Source organism: Puma concolor, chromosome C1 (assembly GCF_028749965.1).
Source record: "Puma concolor isolate L17-30 chromosome C1, mPumCon1.1.hap2, whole genome shotgun sequence".
NCBI classification, from domain to species: Eukaryota; Metazoa; Chordata; class Mammalia; order Carnivora; family Felidae; genus Puma; species Puma concolor.
Window position 1 is genome coordinate 177,790,853 of NC_141674.1, and position 10,198 is coordinate 177,801,050.

The window sequence follows — 10,198 nt, forward strand, 5'->3', positions numbered from 1 at the left end:
TAATATAGGAACTAAATAAACATAATTCATACCACGGAGGCCACTTTCCTGGCCTTTCCATTCCCGCCCACCTGTGGCAGAGAGTACCTTTTCTTCCCGGGACTACGGAACCGGGCTTCTCTCAAAGAACAAGAATCAAAAGGCAGGAAAGAGCACAAAGACCAGAGTTGAGCCCTCTCCAGAGGAGTAAGGGGAGGCTTGTAAAGGTCAAGACCCGCAGCGTGTTAGGGACCCACCCCCAGCCCAGAACTTAGGTCTCCAGATCCTTCCTGGAGATGCAGCAAGGAGGAACCAGCCCAACAGTTTCCCTTCACCATCCTTCCTTCTTCTTTATCACCACTTCCCAACCCCCACTCCAACCCCCGCCCTCCCGCCCCGTCCCTTCCCCACCTCTCCTCCAAATGCCCCAGTATCTGACAAGCAGTTACCAGGAATACCGGTTATCCCAGTTGCGTCCCTGGGTCTGTACCTGTCCAGATAAAGCCATTCGGTGGCCTCCTGAAGTAGCAGATGAATGACTCTAGAGAACACCAGGCTTCCATGAATTTTACACTTTTTTCCCCTTCTGGGCTGAAGCCTCGGCGCATACCAACCCCTACTGCCAGAGAGTTACCTTACGTTTCTCAATCTTGCCAAAACCCCGGGAGGGGATCCTACACACTGAAACTCCAACCAAATTCCACACCCTGAGCACAGGCCAGACTGACACCCAGCAGTGAAGGGAGACTCGGATAAATATATGCCCTGTATCTGGACTATCAATCAGGAGCCTCACAGGTCTACTGGCGGGTGGGGCACAGCTGGATTCGTTGGGATGTGGTCTGGAGGGCAGAGATAGGGGATTTGCCGTTTAGCTGCTGCTGCTAACTGCTTTTTTCCCCTTTTCAAGCCCCGTTCCCACAGTACTTTCAAGTCCTTTGACTTAACTTCAAGAGAAGTTTTCGTTTGTCTTCTTAAGTTGGAGCGTAAGTTCATGTAGACACACAATATGAGGGACCTGAAGAAGAAGGGGACTCGCCAATGAAGCCCTCCACGTTGTGGAGAGCTCTTAACTGGAGACGAATTGTGTTGATAGATCCTCAAGCAAGGAAAAGATAGTGATACTTTGCACATTTTGCCACAGGGTTTCTCAGCAACGAGGACCTCCAAGTGCATTATGTTAATTTTTACATGCCGTGAGAAGTGCTGTGCTGTCCTCAACTTCCAGGTGGCTTAAAGGAGCTTCAGTTGCTTTTATTGTTTTTAAACATTGTTTCTGTTCTTTTTTTATGTTTACTTATTTTTGAGAGAGAGGGAGAGACAGAATCCGAAGCAGGCTCCAGGCTCTGAGCTGTCAGCACAGAGCCCCACACGGGACTGGAACTCAGGAACCGGGAGATCACGGCCTGAGCGGAAGTTGGCACTCAGCCCCGGTTCAGTTGCTTTTAAAAAAATTACTTCCGGTTGACACTGCCTGAGAAATGTTTGTGGGAACAGTAGGTAAGTCAGTGTAGAGCTCAAAATGTGACATGGAGACTGTTTTCCATTGTCATCCAGGAGTCCCCAGAAGCCAAAACTGAGAGAACAAAACAAAACAAAAAGGTGGGAGACTACAGTGAAGCACATAGGAAAGATCCTCTGGAAAGAAAACAAGAAAGATCCATAACATCAAGACCGGTGAGGTGTTTGAGCTTTGGCAGGGGAATCCTAATGGATTATTAGGAAATTATTAATGGAAATAGTCAAGATATATTAGTTGGAGCTCATGAAATGAAAAGGAATTGAAAATAAAAATGGAAGGAAAATCCTCAAAATGTGTGCAAACTGCAAATAACAGTGATCTCCTGACATTGACATTGGAGTTTATAAAGCACAGCTTAAATCACAAGACCCAACTGGCTATTCTTCCTTCCGAGGAATTATTTGACTGGCTGAAAATTAACATTTCTTTTAAAAATACGCTTTTTTTTCCCCAGAACGCAGAAAACATAACTTCTTTATAAATGTAATCATAACTAAGAAAGTCACGGGAATTTTAAATCAGTTTACGAAACAAAAGCTGCCCTAAGAACGATTTTCTAGTTCATTTTCAAAGTTTTTAAGTTTATGAATAGGTTAACTAACTTTTAATCAATTCCAGCCAGAATAAAAAGTATATTTTAATTTAAAATTGATAAGTATTTATTTTGGGGAAATAAAGGAGTGTAATTATTTTAAAGTTGCTTTTTCACTTACCGCCAGCATCCTGTTTCCTCTGCTGTATCTGATGTGCTTCCCAAGACAAATGCAGGATAAAGAATGGTCACCACTACACTGCTCTAAAGAAAAGTAATAGGGTTATCATCAACTATTACAGGAAGAACTCAGATCCAGAACAGAGCTTCTGATGGGTGTGAAACTTTTTAGCCTAACTTAGGAGCTTTAAGGCCACATTGCCATTCAAAAGGCTTTTTCAATGTTACAGACATATTTCAAGAACTGTGACGTTTCTATAACCTATAACTGCCTGAACCCTTGGGAAATTTAAGTTTAGACACCTAATTTAAGTTACAGACATCTAGATGAAAAATAAGTACCCTCCCAGGTTTTCACTTCGTTCAGTTATTTTATTTACTTATTTATTTTTTCAACATTTATTTATTTTTGGGACAGAGAGAGACAGAGCATGAACGGGGGAGGGGCAGAGAGAGAGAGGGAGACACAGAATCGGAAACAGGCTCCAGGCTCTGAGCCATCAGCCCAGAGCCCGACGCGGGGCTCGAACTCGCGGACCGCGAGATCGTGACCTGGCTGAAGTCGGACGCTTAACCGACTGTGCCACCCAGGCGCCCCTGTTCAGTTATTTTAAATAGACTTGACCTTGCAAAACTTCTCGTGAATGCTGACTCTTGTTCCTCTCTCTCTCTGTCTCTCTCACTCTCATTCACATACACACACATACATACACTCTGTAGTCTACAGTTTCTAGTTGGAAAAGTAAATGCAGAATTCAGAAGATCCCAAAAGAAATACATTACTAAGGCAAATCCATAGAGACAGAAGGCATGTTAGATGTTGTCAGGGGCTGGGACTGGGAGGAGGGAAGGATGGGTAAGGACTGCTTACTGTTACAGGGTTTCCTTTGGGGGTGATGAAAATGTTCTGAAACAAGACAATGATCATGGTTGTGCAACATTGTGAATTTACTAAAAGTCACCGAAATGTATACTTTAAAATGGTTAAAATGGTGAAATGTACGTTATGTGAAGTTTACCTCAAAAAAAAAAATCTATTCTTGGGCACCTGGGTGGCTCAGTTGTTAAGCATCTGATTTCGGCTCAGGACGTGATCTCAAGGTTTGTGAGTTTGAGCCCCACCTCGGGTGAGCTCGTGCCCACTGCTGCTGAGCTTGTGCCCTGCATCAGGTGAGCAAGGACCCCACTTTGGGTGAGGTCAAGCCCCACATCGGGTGAGCCCTGCTGCTGCTGCCCTCTTTCTCTCTCTCTTCCTCCCCTCTCTCTCTGCCCCTCACTCACTTGCTCTCTCTTTCTCTCTCTCTCACAAAATCTGTTTTAATACGGGAATTTTGCCATTTTTCAGTAACAGTGTCCGTTGGTATAAATGTAAGCCAGATGTTGTCTTAAGAGATCTTAAAAAAGAATTTGGAAGGAGGAAAAGGGACACCTTGCCCATCATCCTGGAAATAAAACATGGAACTGAGTTAACTGCTTAGTTTTCTCCATGTGCAGCCAGAAAACACATACAAATTTCATTTAATAAATGTTTCAATCACTCAACTTTGGCCACAGGTAGTTTCTTTTGTTGCCTAACCTAACTCTCTCATGTTACAAGGTAACATACACTCTCTTGTAGTCTAAAGTAACAGAAGACGGTCACAGCATCATCACAATATTCACATTCTCAACAGCTTGCTCGGTCTTACCTTCCACAGGCTACATGAATAGGAATGGCTTTCTCAGCATTCAGTTATTTTAGTTGGTCTTCTTGGCACCCTTTTTTCCAGTAGCACCGTTTGCCTGCAAGCCCCTCACAGAAGACAGCACAGAGGGCCTCACCCATCTAAGCAAAGAGCTCCTGTGTTATACATTCTGATAGCCTCAATCTTCTGTCTCAAACGCCCCACACGGAATACCTGTTTCTAAGCAGCATCTTGAAGCTGAGTCCCACCAAGTTGGACATGCACTTATGCATGAAGTTTGCATTCTGGGCTCTTGGCAAAACTTTCAGAGTTCCTTAATGTTCCCTTTGGGACACAGTTCACATGTCCAGTGCAAGAGTCCCTGTTTTCCAGTTCCCTCCTGACCCCAACATCTTAGTGATGTGGTCATTGTGTCTGCTCTTTTATTTTGTTTGTTTTTAGAAATATTATTTCCATACTGCTGATTTGTCCCTCATATCTTATAAAATGCCTAATTAACATGTCAATTACAACTGCAGCCGAGTGGAAGATAATTGTGTCTCACAGCCATAAAATCCTGATTAGATGATATTCTTCATCCTGGGTCCCTGAATTGCCACTCACACAGACTAACAGTGTAATAAGGAAGATCTTAATACAATAAAGAAGACCCCTCATCATGTTTCCTGGACAAATCCTTCCTCTCTGATGCAGTTATAAAGTATTGACTAGAGTGATTATTTCAACATTTAAGGATAGTTAAAAACACAGTAAGAAGGTCCCTCCCAAGGAAGGCTGTCTGTCAGAAACGTTTTGTTACACTGTTATCTGCATTGAGCCATGTATGTAACAAATAGCACCATATATTTGGAGCACGATATAAGTGGCAGATGTTACACAAGGTGCTTGTCAGATATTATCTCAATTCATCTTCACAACACCTCTGTGAAGTAATACTGTTATTGTGCCTATTGTACATATAAAAAGACTGAGCCTTGGTATTTGCTAACTGCAAATTCTCTTCAAAAACATGGATCCCTAAGGGGCACCTGGGTGGCTCAGTCGGTTAGGTGGCCAACTCTTGATTTCGGCTCAGGTCATGATCGCATGGTTTGTGAGATCAAGCCCCATGTAGGGCTGTGCATAGACAGTGCAAAGCCTGCCAGAGATTCTCTCTCTCCCTCTCTCTCTCTGTCCCGCCCCCACAAATAAGCTTAAAAAAAACATGGATCCCTAAAATACTAAGTAAACTAAACTTTTTAAAAATCTGAGTTGCAATAATAGTTTTGAAAGAAATCTCAATAAACATTTCTACTACATATATGGGTTTTATTTCCTTTAAGAGGAGAATGGGTCATTGTGTTCTATACTTGATTTTGCACTTGAATTGATCCCATTATTACCCCTCTAAGGAATTTTGAGTTATTCTTTAAGGCAACATAGAATCCTGGCTTATTTTTAGACTGTCTACTGGATCCAAATATTCATAACCTGAAAAAATAGTATCAACAAATAAAGGACATTGGTTTGCTAACTATTTTGGTGCTTCTATACTTAAATAATTTTTTGAATTGAATTGTTTAGTCCATCTGTTATCCGAAATGTAACAAAGGATATTTGAAGCTGTGCTTCCTGAAGAACACTGCCTTTTTACGTGTGAGATTGATTTTTAATACATTTCTATAGAGTTTCCAAAGATACATAAACTATGATGCTAGAACTGATTGGCAAAAGTATTTTCAAGGCTATCAGTCTCAGAGAACGTGTCCTTCAACTTCTAGGTTTCATTTGATTTGGGAAGCCCAGCTTAGGCTGCCTTTGGGTTGCTTACTTAGGTTTACCTGACGTTTACCTCACCCTCCATCTGTACTGGCTGTGAGTCTTTCCTTGCCCATCCCCACCCTTTCCTTCTGCTAGAGTACTAACCAATTACTGTGCTGTAGCCAGCACAGCCTCCTGTTTCTTGTGGTCACAAGGTGTGTACTTTTTGTATAATCTACTTTGTGTTCTCGTCAGCATTAAGATGGCTCCATCCTTTGAAAAAAATAATAATCCATCCTTAGGAAGTGACATTAGAAAACATAAATGTTTTGACTAATTTAAAACTGCAAATGAAAAACACCTTGACTACAATTATCAGTTTATGTGGATGTAGGGTATCATTAAATGAGTTTGGTTGCTTCTTCTTAGTACCAATTACTTTAGACAAGTCTATTTTGTTTTTCTTTATATATGCAATTAGTTGCCCTTTAAGGTAAAGTGGACTGATGCAGAATAATGATTGTGTGTCAGCTCTTCATAGGGTTAGCCTTCGAAGCCAATGCTGAATGCTGATGATAAAATGGTTTAGGAAAGATTCATATTTGTGTCACAAGAATCTCTTCTGTCTACTAAAAAAGCCTTATTTTTAAAGCAGTCGACCAGCTCAAACAACACTATAAAAAAAATATATAGAAAATGTAGAAAAAATCATATAGAAAAAATAACTTCCAGTTGTTTTGATATTTCCAGTTCAAACTGCTTTCAGTTCTCTGTCAAACATGTCTGTAAAGACAATTAAGCTCACACAACTAAACCTAAAAGTCCATCCATGTATGTAAACTGTTGGCTCAACCAACAGAGGAGTCGATAAGCATTTCTAAGGTGTTTAGAAGGCTACTGGTAAAAATATCTTTCTGATATATATCCAGGTTAACTCTGGAGGTAAATACTGTGTAAATATTACTCAAATTATCCACGTATAACAATTGCCTCTTCGAGGGAAAGAAAATTTATCTACTGGAATCCTTTTTATAATTAAAAAGTAGAAGAATATCCTCCTGCAATTTAGTCTAGATTCTCTAAACTTAAAGTTTATTTGCTGGCTCTGCTGTTAAGAAGTTAGTCTCTTGTAGTAACAGGAGACAACAAAGGACACAATATAATCATGAAGAAGACAATTCAACAAGAAGATCTAACAATTGTAAGTATTTATGCATCCAACATGGCAATACCTATATACACAAAACAGTTAATAACCAACATTAAGGAAATAATATAGTAATACAATAATAGTAGGGAACTTTAACACCTCACTTACACAAATGGACAGATAATCTAAACAGAAAATCAACAAGGAAAGAGTACCTTTGAATGACACACTAAACCAGATGGATTTAACAGATATATTCAGAACATTCCAACCTAAAACAGCATAATGCACATTCTTTTCAAGTGCATACGTAACATTCTCCAGAACAGATCACATATTAGGTCACAAAACAAGTCTCAACAAATTAAAAAAGATCAAAATCATATCATGCATCTTTTCGGACCATAACACTATGAAACTAGAAATCAACCACAAGAAAAAAAATCTGGAAGGAGTACAGATCATGGAGGTTAAATAACATGCTACTACATGATGAATGGGGCAACCAAGAAATCAAAGAAGAAATCAAAAAATGCATGGAGACAAATGAAAATGAAAACACAGTGGTCCAAAATCTTTGAGAGGCAGCAAAATCTGTTGTAAGAGGGAAGTTTATAGCAATACAGGCATACCAAAAGAAGCAAGAAAAAAATCTCAAATAAACAACCTAACCTTACACCTATCAGAACTAGAAAACCCATAACAAACAAGCCCAAACCAGCAGAAGGAAAGAAATAATAAATATTAGAGCAGAAATAAATGATATAGAAACAAAAAAAAAAACCAAAACAATAGAATGGATCAATGAAACCAGGAGCTGGTTCTCTGAAAAAGTTAACAAAAATGATAAACTTCTAGGCAGATTCATGAAACAAAAAAGAGAGATGACTCAAATAAACAAAATCAGAAATGAAAGAGGATAAATAACAATTGACATCACAGAAATGCAAAGGATTGTCAGAGAATATCATGAAAAACTATATGCCAACAAATTGGACAACCTAGAAGAAATGGATAAATTCTTAGAAACATATAAAATAGCAAAAGTAAAGCAGGTAGAAATAGGAAAATTTGACCAGCATTTACCAGCAATGAAATTGAATCAATAACCAAAAAACTCTCAACAAACAAAAGTCCAGGACCAGATGGCTTCATAGGTGAATTCTATCACTTAAAGAAGACATTTTTTTTTTATGTTTATTTATTTGGGGGAGAGAGAGACAAAGTGCGAGCAGGGGAGGGGCAGAGAGAGAGAGAGGGAGACACAGAATCCAAAGTAGGCTCCAGGCTCTGAACTGTCAGCACAGAGCCTGACACAGGGCTCAGGCTCACAAGCCATGAGACCATGACCTGAGCTGAAGTCAGATGCTTAACTGACTGATGCTTAACCCAGGTGCCCCTACTTAAAGAAGACATTTAAATGGACAGTTAATATCCATTCTTCTCAAACTTTTCCAAAAAATAGAAGAGGAAGGAAAAGTTCCAAATTCATTCTGTAAGGCCAGCATTGCCTTGATACCAAAACCAGATAAAAATACAACTAAAAAAAAAAAAAAAAAAGGAGAACTACAAGCCAATATCTCTGAAAATCATAAATGCAAAAATCCTCAACAAAATACTAGCAAACCGAATCCAACAATATATTTAAAGAAAACATTCACCATGAGTGGGTTTTATTCCCATGATGTAAGTGTGCTTTAATGCTCATAAATCAATCACTGTGACACATCACATCAATAAGAAAAAAGGTAACAACTGCATGATCACTTGGATGCAGAAAAAGCATTTGACAAAGGACAATATCCATTCATGATAAAAAGCCTTCAACAGGGGCGCCTGGGTGGCGCAGTCGGTTAAGCATCCGACTTCAGCCAGGTCAGGATCTCGCGGTCTGTGAGTTCGAGCCCTGCGTCAGGCTCTGGGCTGATGGCTCAGAGCCTGGAGCCTGTTTCTGATTCTGTGTCTCCCTCTCTCTCTGCCCCTCCCCCGTTCATGCTCTGTCTCTCTCTGTCCCAAAAATAAATAAAAAACATTGAAAAAAAAAAAAAAGCCTTCAACAAAATAGGTTTACAGAGAACATACTCTACATAATAAAGGCCTTATATGAAAAACCCACAGCTAACATCATACTCAATGATGAAAAACTGAGTTTTGTTTTTTTTTTTACCTAAGATCAGGAATAAGACAAGGATGCCCATTCTCACCACTTTTATTCAACATAGTACAGGAAGTCTGGGCCACAGCAATCAGACAACAAAAAGGAATAAAAGGCATACTAACTGGTAAGGAAGAAGTAAAATTTTCACTATTTGTAGATGACATGATACTATATAGAGAAAACCCTAAAGACTATACACACACACACACACACACACACACACACACACACACACACACAACTACTAGAAAATGATACATGAATTCAGTAAAGTCGCAGGATACAAAATCAATGTACAGAAGTCCATTGCATTTCTATACACTAATAATGAAGTGGCTGAAAGAGAAATTAAGAAAACAATACCATCTACAAATGCACTAAAAATAATTAAATACCTAGGAATAAACTTTACCAAGAAGGTGAAAGACCTGTACTCTGAAAACTATAAAACAATGATAAAAGAAATTGAAGATGACACAAAGAAATGGAAACACATTCCATGCAAATGGATTAGAAGGACAAATATCGTTAAAATGTTTATAACATCCAAAGAAATCTATAGATTTAATGCAATCCCTATCAAAATACCAACAGCATTTCTCACAGCACTAGAACCAGCAATCCTAAAATTTGTATGGAACCACAAAAGACCCCAGATAGCCAAAGCAATCTTGAAAAAATAAACAAAATCAGAGGCATCACAATTCCAGGCTTCAAGTTATATTACAAAGCTGCAATAATCAAAACAGTAAGGCGTTAACACAAAAATAGACACACAGATCAATGGAACAGAATAGAAAGCCCACAATAAATAAAATAAATAAACCCATAATTATATGGTCAGTTAATCTTCCAGAAAGGAGGCAAGAATATGCAATGGGAAAAAGTCTCTTCAACAAATGGTGTTGGGAAAACTGGACGGCCACATGCAAAAGAATGAAACTGGACCACTTTCTCTCACTATACACAAAAATACACTCAAAATGGATTAAGGACCTATATATGAGAACTGAAACCATAAAAAATCTTAGAAGAGAGCACAGACAGTAATTTCCTTGACATTGGCAATAGCAACATCTTTCTAGATATGTTCCCCAAGTCAAGGGAAACAAAAGAAAAAATAAACTATTGGGACTACATCAAAATAAAAACTTTCTGCACAGCAAAGGAAACAATAAACAAAACTAAAAGACAAACTACTGAATGGGAGAAGATATTTGGAAGCAACATATCCAATAAAAGGTTAGTATCC